We start from the raw sequence: 14,120 nt of genomic DNA, 5'->3' as shown, positions 1-14,120 counted from the left end.
GCACTCATGTGCAACCCCGTTGGCCTAATGGGTAAGGCAGTCAAATAGTCACAAAGGGATTGTGGGTTTGAGTTCTTTCTGGGGTGGAAGAAGGTTATTTTGGAGATGTTTATCTAGTTTCCTAAGGGTCTCCCTTCTTAACAACATTAGCACTGAAGCGTGCTGATAAAATAACCAATTCCAACAAACTTTACTCCGCCACCTGTTCAAGTACCACAGCAGAGCATTTTCTCCACTGCTAGGATAGGAATGGAGAAATGTGCTTGTTTTATGTCTGAGCAGAAAAGATATATGTTTAAATGGATGTGTGGGATAAAACACACCCTGTCGTATGTTGTAAAGGTATTGCAAGTTGTGGAGTAGCTTAGTGATCACATAGAGGAAAGTGGGTGAAGACAGAATTCCTCTGTGGGGTGAATGAACTCGGAGGTGACTTGCGTTATCCTTTTTATGTATGACAAAGGTACTTTATTTCTTACTGCACATTTCAATGCCATCACTCAAAAAAAAACAAAAAATTCCTACTCTTTTGTTGTTTCATATGGAAGATTATGTTTTCAGGCATGGAGAATGAAAGCAGAAGCTGTAGTGCTGAATTAGATGTTCTCACAAACCATGTAATAATTTGTTCAAAAAAAGGCATGACATTTCTGAGTCATATTAAAAATGATGTGTAAATATGCAGATAGAGTCTATCTTTCCAGTAATGATCTACAGTGTGCAAAAAGTAAACCTTTTGCCATAAGTATCTCCTTTCTGCTAAGCACCGATCATTAAAAATCTCTCTATAAATATGTATATCAGAAGAAGGAAATGCTAGTTCGGGTTGATGTTGTTAGAACTGCAAGTGCAGTTGTATTCCTTGAGCTGCCTTGATGTTTCCTGCTGGCTCGAGCAGTGGGCATTTTGTTGTGACATGTGAAGTGAAGTTAGGAGAGTTTAGCTTCCGCATTGTGTTGTTCTTCCAGGTGAGGGTATATTAGATATTTGAATAGTTGTAAGGACTTTAAAGAGAGGGGAGTTATCCATGGATTGCTTGTTGTGAATGTATTGTATAAGTGATTCCATAGACTTAAACTGCGGTAGAGACCACATGATAGGGAGGGAATCTTGTATTTGGAGGACAGGGGAGAGCAGAATCAATGTGGCCCCAGTGGCCTAATGGATAAGGCACTGGCCTCCTAAGCCAGGGATTGTGGGTTCAAGTCCCATCTGGGGTGAAACTCTGTACATTCAGCTCTTGACTTTTACTTTTTCAAAGCACAAACCACACAATTCAGCCCTTGCTTTACATAGACTTTGCAGCTATGGAACATCAATCTACCTTCAAAACACAAGTGCTGGAACTCAAAAACATTTACCTACAGATCCTACTCTTGGGCCAAGTCTGGAGAATGGGATTTCAACCCACCTTTCTGGCTAGACATTTTTTATGTCCTCCTTTGGATAGCACTCGCAGGCAGTCTCCCATTTAGCATTAAAACATGTACTTATTTCACCACTTGAATGTATAAACTGTTGAATAATTAAAAATACCATGTGAAACTGCTATGTTGATAAAGAAGTATTTCTTGAAAAAAGTGCAGCAGATGGGAAGACAGTGCACCCTATTTTATGCTACTATCGCTGGGCCCCTAGTCTTAGAAACCAAACTGAGTTTAGGGAGGGCAGGGTGGTGTTTCAATGAAGGCAGTTAAATAGATTTTTCAAAACACCCGGGTGTTGTTAGACTGAGAAGTTGATGGGACACCTGTGAAAGGCAGCTTTACTTGTCTGCTTTTAGTTGATGTAGATTGTATGTCCTGTTTAACAACCTTTGGTTTCAACAAGGACATTAGAGAGATATTGGAACACTGCCTGGGATGCTTGTCCTCTCTCTATTTTGAAAATTTGCCATGCCAACTAAGGGCCAAGGCAGACGTTTAGTTTTAGCCTTGCCCAACTCTAATTTTCCAAACCTAGAGCATACATTTGGCGCAGATTGTAATACTTTGTTAGTACTACCTGTTGTTCCCTTAAGAGTGCATATATTGTGAACAAACAAGATGGCCAAAATATATCGTAGGAGTCTGCCACACCAGGTCCTTCACTCGTAAGAACAGTGGGACTGAAGCATGATGGATTAACTAGTTCCCTTAAATGCAGCCATTTCAAACTTTAATCACCAGAGCTGGGGACTCTTTAAAGGTGATATGAACTTCTTTTATACCTGAGTGGGAGCGACAAACATGTAGAATATGTGTCGTATTTTTAGAAAGTGTTTGTAGCTATTGGTTAACAGCACTCCTGTGCAACCCCGTTGGCCTAATTCTAAGGCAGTCAAATACTCACAAAGGGATTGTGGGTTTGAGTTCTTTCTGGGGTGGAAGAAGATGTATTTTGGAGATTTTTATCTAGTTTCCTAAGGGTCTTCCTTCTTAACAACATTAGCAGTGAAGCATGCTGATAAAATAACCAATTCCAACAAACTTTACTCCGCCACCTGTTCAAGTACCACAGCAGAGCATTTTCTCCACTGCTAGGATAGGAATGGAGAAATGTGCTTGTTTTATGTCTGAGCAGAAAATATATATGTTTGAATGGATTTGTGGGATAAAACACACCCTGTCGTATGTTGTAAAGGTATTGCAAGTTGTGGAGTAGCTTAGTGATCACATAGAGGAAAGTGGGTGAAGACAGAATTCCTCTGTGGGGTGAATGAACTCGGAGGTGACTTGCGTTATCCTTTTTATGTATGACAAAGGTACTTTATTTCTTACTGCACATTTCAATGCCATCACTCAAAAAAAAACAAAAAATTCTTACTCTTTTGTTGTTTCATATGGAAGATTATGTTTTCAGGCATGGAGAATGAAAGCATAAGCTGTAGTGCTGAATTAGATGTTCTCACAAACCATGTAATAATTTGTTCAAAAAAAGGCATGACATTTCTGAGTCATATTAAAAATGATGTGTAAATATGCAGATAGAGTCTATCTTTCCAGTAATGATCTACAGTGTGCAAAAAGTAAACCTTTTGCCATCAGTATCTCCTTTCTGCTAAGCACCGATCATTAAAAATCTCTCTATAAATATGTATATCAGAAGAAGGAAATGCTAGCTCGGGTTGATGTTGTTAGAACTGCAAGTGCAGTTGTATTCCTTGAGCTGCCTTGATGTTTCCTGCTGGCTCGAGCAGTGGGCATTTTGTTGTGACATGTGAAGTGAAGTTAGGAGAGTTTAGCGTCCGCATTGTGTTGTTCTTCCAGGTGAGGGTATATTAGATATTTGAATAGTTGTAAGGACTTTAAAGAGAGGGGAGTTATCCATGGATTGCTTGTTGTGAATGTATTGTATAAGTGATTCCATAGACTTAAACTGCGGTAGAGACCACATGATAGTGAGTGAATCTTGTATTTGGAGGACAGGGGAGAGCAGTATCAACGTGGCCCCAGTGGCCTAATGGATAAGGCACTGGCCTCCTAAGCCAGGGATTGTGGGCTCAAGTCCCATCTGGGGTGAAACTCTGTACATTCAGCTCTTGACTTTTACATTTTCAAAGCACAAACCACACAATTCAGCCCTTGCTTTACATAGACTTTGCAGCCATGGAACATCAATCTACCTTCAAAACACAAGTGCTGGAACTCAAAAACATTTGCCTACATATCCTACTCTTGGGCCCAGTCTGGAGAATGGGATTTCAACCCACCTTTCTGGCTAGACATTTTTTATGTCCTCCTTTGGATAGCACTCGCAGGCAGTCTCCCATTTAGCATTAAAACATGTACTTATTTCACCACTTGAATGTATAAACTGTTGAATAATTAAAAATACCATGTGAAACTGCTATGTTGATAAAGAAGTATTTCTCGAAAAAAGTGCAGCAGATGGGAAGACAGTGCACCCTATTTTATGCTACTATCGCTGGGCCCCTAGTCTTAGAAACCAAACTGAGTTTAGGGAGGGCAGGGTGGTGTTTCAATGATGGCGGTTAAATAGATTTTTCAAAACACCCGGGGTGTTGTTAGACTGAGAAGTTGATGGGACACCTGTGAAAGGCAGCTTTACTTGTCTGCTTTTAGTTGATGTAGATTGTATGTCCTGTTTAACAACCTTTGGTTTCAACAAGGACATTAGAGAGATATTGGGACACTGCCTGGGATGCTTGTCCTCTCTCTATTTTGAAAATTTGCCATGCCAACTAAGGGCCAAGGCAGACGTTTAGTTTTAGCCTTGCCCAACTCTAATTTTCCAAACCTAGAGCATACATTTGGCGCAGATTGTAATACTTTGTTAGTACTACCTGTTGTTCCCTTAAGAGTGCATATATTGTGAACAAACAAGATGGCCAAATTATATCATAGGAGTCTGCCACTCCAGGTCCTTCACTCGTAAGAACAGTGGGAGTGAAGCATGATGGATTAACTAGTTCCCTTAAATGCAGCCATTTCAAACTTTAATCACCAGAGCTGGGGACTCTTTAAAGGTGATATGAACTTCTTTTATACCTGAGTGGGAGCGACAAACATGTAGAATATGTGTCGTATTTTTAGAAAGTGTTTGTAGCTATTGGTTAACAGCACTCCTGTGCAACCCCGTTGGCCTAATTCTAAGGCAGTCAAATACTCACAAAGGGATTGTGGGTTTGAGTTCTTTCTGGGGTGGAAGAAGATGTATTTTGGAGATTTCTATCTAGTTTCCTAAGGGTCTTCCTTCTTAACAACATTAGCAGTGAAGCATGCTGATAAAATAACCAATTCCAACAAACTTTACTCCGCCACCTGTTCAAGTACCACAGCAGAGCATTTTCTCCACTGCTAGGATAGGAATGGAGAAATGTGCTTGTTTTATGTCTGAGCAGAAAATATATATGTTTGAATGGATTTGTGGGATAAAACACACCCTGTCGTATGTTGTAAAGGTAATGCAAGTTGAGGAGTAGCTTAGTGATCACATAGAGGAAAGTGGGTGAAGACAGAATTCCTCTGTGGGGTGAATGAACTCGGAGGTGACTTGCGTTATCCTTTTTATGTATGACAAAGGTACTTTATTTCTTACTGCACATTTCAATGCCATCACTCAAAAAAAAACAAAAAATTCTTACTCTTTTGTTGTTTCATATGGAAGATTATGTTTTCAGGCATGGAGAATGAAAGCAGAAGCTGTAGTGCTGAATTAGATGTTCTCACAAACCATGTAATAATTTGTTCAAAAAAAGGCATGACATTTCTGAGTCATATTAAAAATGATGTGTAAATATGCAGATAGAGTCTATCTTTCCAGTAATGATCTACAGTGCGCAAAAAGTAAACCTTTTGCCATCAGTATCTCCTTTCTGCTAAGCACCGATCATTAAAAATCTCTCTATAAATATGTATATCAGAAGAAGGAAATGCTAGCTCGGGTTGATGTTGTTAGAACTGCAAGTGCAGTTGTATTCCTTGAGCTGCCTTGATGTTTCCTGCTGGCTCGAGCAGTGGGCATTTTGTTGTGACATGTGAAGTGAAGTTAGGAGAGTTTAGCGTCCGCATTGTGTTGTTCTTCCAGGTGAGGGTATATTAGATATTTGAATAGTTGTAAGGACTTTAAAGAGAGGGGAGTTATCCATGGATTGCTTGTTGTGAATGTATTGTATAAGTGATTCCATAGACTTAAACTGCGGTAGAGACCACATGATAGTGAGTGAATCTTGTATTTGGAGGACAGGGGAGAGCAGTATCAACGTGGCCCCAGTGGCCTAATGGATAAGGCACTGGCCTCCTAAGCCAGGGATTGTGGGCTCAAGTCCCATCTGGGGTGAAACTCTGTACATTCAGCTCTTGACTTTTACATTTTCAAAGCACAAACCACACAATTCAGCCCTTGCTTTACATAGACTTTGCAGCCATGGAACATCAATCTACCTTCAAAACACAAGTGCTGGAACTCAAAAACATTTGCCTACATATCCTACTCTTGGGCCCAGTCTGGAGAATGGGATTTCAACCCACCTTTCTGGCTAGACATTTTTTATGTCCTCCTTTGGATAGCACTCGCAGGCAGTCTCCCATTTAGCATTAAAACATGTGCTTATTTCACCACTTGAATGTATAAACTGTTGAATAATTAAAAATACCATGTGAAACTACTATGTTGATAAAGAAGTATTTCTCGAAAAAAGTGCAGCAGATGGGAAGACAGTGCACCCTATTTTATGCTACTATCGCTGGGCCCCTAGTCTTAGAAACCAAACTGAGTTTAGGGAGGGCAGGGTGGTGTTTCAATGATGGCGGTTAAATAGATTTTTCAAAACACCCGGGGTGTTGTTAGACTGAGAAGTTGATGGGACACCTGTGAAAGGCAGCTTTACTTGTCTGCTTTTAGTTGATGTAGATTGTATGTCCTGTTTAACAACCTTTGGTTTCAACAAGGACATTAGAGAGATATTGGGACACTGCCTGGGATGCTTGTCCTCTCTCTATTATGAAAATTTGCCATGCCAACTAAGGGCCAAGGCAGACGTTTAGTTTTAGCCTTGCCCAACTCTAATTTTCCAAACCTAGAGCATACATTTGGCGCAGATTGTAATACTTTGTTAGTACTACCTGTTGTTCCCTTAAGAGTGCATATATTGTGAACAAACAAGATGGCCAAATTATATCATAGGAGTCTGCCACTCCAGGTCCTTCACTCGTAAGAACAGTGGGAGTGAAGCATGATGGATTAACTAGTTCCCTTAAATGCAGCCATTTCAAACTTTAATCACCAGAGCTGGGGACTCTTTAAAGGTGATATGAACTTCTTTTATACCTGAGTGGGAGCGACAAACATGTAGAATATGTGTCGTATTTTTAGAAAGTGTTTGTAGCTATTGGTTAACAGCACTCCTGTGCAACCCCGTTGGCCTAATTCTAAGGCAGTCAAATACTCACAAAGGGATTGTGGGTTTGAGTTCTTTCTGGGGTGGAAGAAGATGTATTTTGGAGATGTTTATCTAGTTTCCTAAGGGTCTTCCTTCTTAACAACATTAGCACTGAAGCGTGCTGATAAAATAACCAATTCCAACAAACTTTACTCTGCCACCTGTTCAAGTACCACAGCAGAGCATTTTCTCCACTGCTAGGATCGGAATGAAGAAATGTGCTTGTTTTATGTCTGAGCAGAAAAGATATATGTTTGAATGGATGTGTGGAATAAAACACACCCTGTCATATGTTGTAAAGGTCTTGCAAGTTGTGGAGTAGCTTAGTGATCACATAGAGGAAAGTGGGTGAAGACAGAATTCCTCTGTGGGGTGAATGAACTCGGAGGTGACTTGCGTTATCCTTTTTATGTATGACAAAGGTACTTTATTTCTTACTGCACATTTCAATGCCATCACTCAAAAAAAAACAAAAAATTCCTAGTCTTTTGTTGTTTCATATGGAAGATTATGTTTTCAGGCATGGAGAATGAAAGCAGAAGCTGTAGTGCTGAATTAGATGTTCTCACAAACCATGTAATAATTTGTTCAAAAAAAGGCATGACATTTCTGAGTCATATTAAAAATGATGTGTAAATATGCAGATAGAGTCTATCTTTCCAGTAATGATCTACAGTGTGCAAAAAGTAAACCTTTTGCCATAAGTATCTCCTTTCTGCTAAGCACCGATCATTAAAAATCTCTCTATAAATATGTATATCAGAAGAAGGAAATGCTAGCTCGGGTTGATGTTGTTAGAACTGCAAGTGCAGTTGTATTCCTTGAGCTGCCTTGATGTTTCCTGCTGGCTCGAGCAGTGGGCATTTTGTTGTGACATGTGAAGTGAAGTTAGGAGAGTTTAGCGTCCGCATTGTGTTGTTCTTCCAGGTGAGGGTATATTAGATATTTGAATAGTTGTAAGGACTTTAAAGAGAGGGGAGTTATCCATGGATTGCTTGTTGTGAATGTATTGTATAAGTGATTCCATAGACTTAAACTGCGGTAGAGACCACATGATAGGGAGTGAATCTTGTATTTGGAGGACAGGGGAGAGCAGTATCAATGTGGCCCTAGTGGCCTAATGGATAAGGCACTGGCCTCCTACGCCAGGGATTGTGGGTTCAAGTCCCATCTGGGGTGAAACTCTGTACATTCAGCTCTTGACTTTTACTTTTTCAAAGCACAAACCACACAATTCAGCCCTTGCTTTACATAGACTTTGCAGCTATGGAACATCAATCTACCTTCAAAACACAAGTGCTGGAACTCAAAAACATTTGCCTACATATCCTACTCTTGGGCCCAGTCTAGAGAATGGGATTTCAACCCACCTTTCTGGCTAGACATTTTTTATGTCCTCCTTTGGATAGCACTCGCAGGCAGTCTCCCATTTAGCATTAAAACATGTACTTATTTCACCACTTGAATGTATAAACTGTTGAATAATTAAAAATACAATGTGAAACTGCTATGTTGATAAAGAAGTATTTTTCGAAAAAAGTGCAGCAGATGGGAAGACAGTGCACCCTATTTTATGCTACTATCGCTGGGCCCCTAGTCTTATAAACCAAACTGAGTTTAGGGAGGGCAGGGTGGTGTTTCAATGATGGGAGTTAAATAGATTTTTCAAAACACCTGGGGTGTTGTTAGACTGAGAAGTTGATGGGACACCTGTGAAAGGCAGCTTTACTTGTCTGCTTTTAGTTGATGTAGATTGTATGTCCTGTTTAACAACCTTTGGTTTCAACAAGGACATTAGAGAGATATTGGGACACTGCCTGGGATGCTTGTCCTCTCTCTATTTTGAAAATTTGCCATGCCAACTAAGGGCCAAGGCAGACGTTTAGTTTTAGCCTTGCCCAACTCTAATTTTCCAAACCTAGAGCATACATTTGGCGCAGATTGTAATACTTTGTTAGTACTACCTGTTGTTCCCTTAAGAGTGCATATATTGAGAACAAACAAGATGGCCAAATTATATCGTAGGAGTCTGCCACACCAGGTCCTTCACTCGTAAGAACAGTGGGACTGAAGCATGATGGATTAACTAGTTCCCTTAAATGCAGCCATTTCAAACTTTAATCACCACAGCTGGGGACTCTTTAAAGGTGATATGAACTTCTTTTATACCTGAGTGGGAGCGACAAACATGTAGAATATGTGTCGTATTTTTAGAAAGTGTTTGTAGCTATTGGTTAACAGCACTCCTGTGCAACCCCGTTGGCCTAATGGGTAAGGCAGTCAAATAGTCACAAAGGGATTGTGGGTTTGAGTTCTTTCTGGGGTGGAAGAATGTTATTTTGGAGATGTTTATCTAGTTTCCTAAGGGTCTCCCTTCTTAACAACATTAGCACTGAAGCGTGCTGATAAAATAACCAATTCCAACAAACTTTACTCCGCCACCTGTTCAAGTACCACAGCAGAGCATTTTCTCCACTGCTAGGATAGGAATGGAGAAATGTGCTTGTTTTATGTCTGAGCAGAAAAGATATATGTTTAAATGGATGTGTGGGATAAAACACACCCTGTCGTATGTTGTAAAGGTATTGCAAGTTGTGGAGTAGCTTAGTGATCACATAGAGGAAAGTGGGTGAAGACAGAATTCCTCTGTGGGGTGAATGAACTCGGAGGTGACTTGCGTTATCCTTTTTATGTATGACAAAGGTACTTTATTTCTTACTGCACATTTCAATGCCATCACTCAAAAAAAAAAAAAAAATTCCTACTCTTTTGTTGTTTCATATGGAAGATTATGTTTTCAGGCATGGAGAATGAAAGCAGAAGCTGTAGTGCTGAATTAGATGTTCTCACAAACCATGTAATAATTTGTTCAAAAAAAGGCATGACATTTCTGAGTCATATTAAAAATGATGTGTAAATATGCAGATAGAGTCTATCTTTCCAGTAATGATCTACAGTGTGCAAAAAGTAAACCTTTTGCCATAAGTATCTCCTTTCTGCTCAGCACCGATCATTAAAAATCTCTCTATAAATATGTATATCAGAAGAAGGAAATGCTAGTTCGGGTTGATGTTGTTAGAACTGCAAGTGCAGTTGTATTCCTTGAGCTGCCTTGATGTTTCCTGCTGGCTCAAGCAGTGGGCATTTTGTTGTGACATGTGAAGTGAAGTTAGGAGAGTTTAGCTTCCGCATTGTGTTGTTCTTCCAGGTGAGGGTATATTAGATATTTGAATAGTTGTAAGGACTTTAAAGAGAGGGGAGTTATCCATGGATTGCTTGTTGTGAATGTATTGTATAAGTGATTCCATAGACTTAAACTGCGGTAGAGACCACATGATAGGGAGTGAATCTTGTATTTGGAGGACAGGGGAGAGCAGAATCAATGTGGCCCCAGTGGCCTAATGGATAAGGCACTGGCCTCCTAAGCCAGGGATTGTGGGTTCAAGTCCCATCTGGGGTGAAACTCTGTACATTCAGCTCTTGACTTTTACTTTTTCAAAGCACAAACCACACAATTCAGCCCTTGCTTTACATAGACTTTGCAGCTATGGAACATCAATCTACCTTCAAAACACAAGTGCTGGAACTCAAAAACATTTGCCTACAGATCCTACTCTTGGGCCCAGTCTGGAAAATGGGATTTCAACCCACCTTTCTGGCTAGACATTTTTTATGTCCTCCTTTGGATAGCACTCGCAGGCAGTCTCCCATTTAGCATTAAAACATGTACTTATTTCACCACTTGAATGTATAAACTGTTGAATAATTAAAAATACCATGTGAAACTGCTATGTTGATAAAGAAGTATTTCTCGAAAAAAGTGCAGCAGATGGGAAGACAGTGCACCCTATTTTATGCTACTATCGCTGGGCCCCTAGTCTTAGAAACCAAACTGAGTTTAGGGAGGGCAGGGTGGTGTTTCAATGATGGCAGTTAAATAGATTTTTCAAAACACCCGGGTGTTGTTAGACTGAGAAGTTGATGGGACACCTGTGAAAGGCAGCTTTACTTGTCTGCTTTTAGTTGATGTAGATTGTATGTCCTGTTTAACAACCTTTGGTTTCAACAAGGACATTAGAGAGATATTGGAACACTGCCTGGGATGCTTGTCATCTCTCTATTTTGAAAATTTGCCATGCCAACTAAGGGCCAAGGCAGACGTTTAGTTTTAGCCTTGCCCAACTCTAATTTTCCAAACCTAGAGCATACATTTGGCGCAGATTGTAATACTTTGTTAGTACTACCTGTTGTTCCCTTAAGAGTGCATATATTGTGAACAAACAAGATGGCCAAAATATATCGTAGGAGTCTGCCACACCAGGTCCTTCACTCGTAAGAACAGTGGGACTGAAGCATGATGGATTAACTAGTTCCCTTAAATGCAGCCATTTCAAACTTTAATCACCAGAGCTGGGGACTCTTTAAAGGTGATATGAACTTCTTTTATACCTGAGTGGGAGCGACAAACATGTAGAATATGTGTTGTATTTTTAGAAAGTGTTTGTAGCTATTGGTTAACAGCACTCCTGTGCAACCCCGTTGGCCTATTTCTAAGGCAGTCAAGTACTCACAAAGGGATTGTGGGTTTGAGTTCTTTCTGTGGTGGAAGAAGATGTATTTTGGAGATTTTTATCTAGTTTCCTAAGGGTCTTCCTTCTTAACAACATTAGCAGTGAAGCATGCTGATAAAATAACCAATTCCAACAAACTTTACTCCGCCACCTGTTCAAGTACCACAGCAGAGCATTTTCTCCACTGCTAGGATAGGAATGGAGAAATGTGCTTGTTTTATGTCTGAGCAGAAAATATATATGTTTGAATGGATTTGTGGGATAAAACACACCCTGTCGTATGTTGTAAAGGTATTGCAAGTTGTGGAGTAGCTTAGTGATCACATAGAGGAAAGTGGGTGAAGACAGAATTCCTCTGTGGGGTGAATGAACTCGGAGGTGACTTGCGTTATCATTTTTATGTATGACAAAGGTACTTTATTTCTTACTGCACATTTCAATGCCATCACTCAAAAAAAAACAAAAAATTCTTACTCTTTTGTTGTTTCATATGGAAGATTATGTTTTCAGGCATGGAGAATGAAAGCAGAAGCTGTAGTGCTGAATTAGATGTTCTCACAAACCATGTAATAATTTGTTCAAAAAAAGGCATGACATTTCTGAGTCATATTAAAAATGATGTGTAAATATGCAGATAGAGTCTATCTTTCCAGTAATGATCTACAGTGTGCAAAAAGTAAACCTTTTGCCATCAGTATCTCCTTTCTGCTAAGCACCGATCATTAAAAATCTCTCTATAAATATGTATATCAGAAGAAGGAAATGCTAGCTCGGGTTGATGTTGTTAGAACTGCAAGTGCAGTTGTATTCCTTGAGCTGCCTTGATGTTTCCTGCTGGCTCGAGCAGTGGGCATTTTGTTGTGACATGTGAAGTGAAGTTAGGAGAGTTTAGCGTCCGCATTGTGTTGTTCTTCCAGGTGAGGGTATATTAGATATTTGAATAGTTGTAAGGACTTTAAAGAGAGGGGAGTTATCCATGGATTGCTTGTTGTGAATGTATTGTATAAGTGATTCCATAGACTTAAACTGCGGTAGAGACCACATGGTAGGGAGTGAATCTTGTATTTGGAGGACAGGGGAGAGCAGTATCAACGTGGCTCCAGTGGCCTAATGGATAAGGCACTGGCCTCCTAAGCCAGGGATTGTGGGTTCAAGTCCCATCTGGGGTGAAAGTCTGTACATTCAGCTCTTGAATTTTACATTTTCAAAGCACAAACCACACAATTCAGCCCTTGCTTTACATAGACTTTGCAGGTATGGAACATCAATCTACCTTCAAAACACAAGTGCTGGAACTCAAAAACATTTACCTACATATCCTACTCTTGGGCCCAGTCTGGAGAATGGGATTTCAACCCACCTTTCTGGCTAGACATTTTTTATGTCCTCCTTTGGATAGCACTCGCAGGCAGTCTCCCATTTAGCATTAAAACATGTACTTATTTCACCACTTGAATGTATAAACTGTTGAATAATTAAAAATACCATGTGAAACTGCTATGTTGATAAAGAAGTATTTCTTGAAAAAAGTGCAGCAGATGGGAAGACAGTGCACCCTATTTTATGCTACTATCGCTGGGCCCCTAGTCTTAGAAACCAAACTGAGTTTAGGGAGGGCAGGGTGGTGTTTCAATGATGGCAGTTAAATAGATTTTTCAAAACACCCGGGGTGTTGTTAGACTGAGAAGTTGATGGGACACCTGTGAAAGGCAGCTTTACTTGTCTGCTTTTAGTTGATGTAGATTGTATGTCCTGTTTAACAACCTTTGGTTTCAACAAGGACATTAGAGAGATATTGGGACACTGCCTGGGATGCTTGTCCTCTCTCTATTTTGAAAATTTGCCATGCCAACTAAGGGCCAAGGCAGACGTTTAGTTTTAGCCTTGCCCAACTCTAATTTTCCAAACCTAGAGCATACATTTGGCGCAGATTGTAATACTTTGTTAGTACTACCTGTTGTTCCCTTAAGAGTGCATATATTGAGAACAAACAAGATGGCCAAATTATATCGTAGGAGTCTGCCACACCAGGTCCTTCACTCGTAAGAACAGTGGGACTGAAGCATGAAGGATTAACTAGATCCCTTAAATGCAGCCATTTCAAACTTTAATCACCACAGCTGGGGACTCTTTAAAGGTGATATGAACTTCTTTTATACCTGAGTGGGAGCGACAAACATGTAGAATATGTGTCGTATTTTTAGAAAGTGTTTGTAGCTATTGGTTAACAGCACTCCTGTGCTACCCCGTTGGCCTAATGGGTAAGGCAGTCAAATACTCACAAAGGGATTGTGGGTTTGAGTTCTTTCTGGGGTGGAAGAAGATGTATTTTGGAGATGGTTATCTAGTTTCCCAAGGGTCTCCCTTCTTAACAACATTAGCACGGAAGCGTGCTGATAAAATAACCAATTCCTACAAACTTTACTCCGCCACCTGTTCAAGTACCACAGCAGAGCATTTTCTCCACTGCTAGGATAGGAATGGAGAAATGTGCTTGTTTTATGTCTGAGCAGAAAAGATATATGTTTGAATGGATGTGTGGGATAAAACACATCCTGTCGTATGTTGTAAAGGTATTGCAAGTTGTGGAGTAGCTTAGTGATCACATAGAGGAAAGTGGGTGAAGACAGAATTCCTCTGTGGGGTGAATGAACTCGGAGGTGACT

General features: G+C 40.1%; 6 non-coding genes across 6 annotated transcripts; all 6 read left to right on the top strand.

Moving 5' to 3' along the window:
- The first annotated feature begins 1,147 nt into the window (after positions 1-1,147).
- TRNAR-CCU (transfer RNA arginine (anticodon CCU)) lies at positions 1,148-1,220 on the top strand. The gene has a single exon. It is a non-coding gene; the product is annotated as a tRNA-Arg (tRNA).
- Positions 1,221-3,427: 2,207 nt separating this feature from the next.
- Positions 3,428-3,500, top strand: TRNAR-CCU (transfer RNA arginine (anticodon CCU)). The gene has a single exon. It is a non-coding gene; the product is annotated as a tRNA-Arg (tRNA).
- A 2,208-nt stretch (positions 3,501-5,708) lies between these two features.
- On the top strand, positions 5,709-5,781 carry TRNAR-CCU (transfer RNA arginine (anticodon CCU)). Its single transcript has one exon. It is a non-coding gene; the product is annotated as a tRNA-Arg (tRNA).
- A 2,208-nt stretch (positions 5,782-7,989) lies between these two features.
- On the top strand, positions 7,990-8,062 carry TRNAR-CCU (transfer RNA arginine (anticodon CCU)). Its single transcript has one exon. It is a non-coding gene; the product is annotated as a tRNA-Arg (tRNA).
- A 2,208-nt stretch (positions 8,063-10,270) lies between these two features.
- Positions 10,271-10,343, top strand: TRNAR-CCU (transfer RNA arginine (anticodon CCU)). Its single transcript has one exon. It is a non-coding gene; the product is annotated as a tRNA-Arg (tRNA).
- A 2,207-nt stretch (positions 10,344-12,550) lies between these two features.
- Positions 12,551-12,623, top strand: TRNAR-CCU (transfer RNA arginine (anticodon CCU)). The gene has a single exon. It is a non-coding gene; the product is annotated as a tRNA-Arg (tRNA).
- The last annotated feature ends 1,497 nt before the right edge of the window (positions 12,624-14,120 follow it).

The sequence above is a fragment of the Pleurodeles waltl genome, chromosome 7 (assembly GCF_031143425.1).
Source record: "Pleurodeles waltl isolate 20211129_DDA chromosome 7, aPleWal1.hap1.20221129, whole genome shotgun sequence".
NCBI classification, from domain to species: Eukaryota; Metazoa; Chordata; class Amphibia; order Caudata; family Salamandridae; genus Pleurodeles; species Pleurodeles waltl.
The sequence above is the reverse complement of the archived record's forward strand: the minus strand, read 5'-3'. Positions and strand labels throughout refer to the sequence as shown.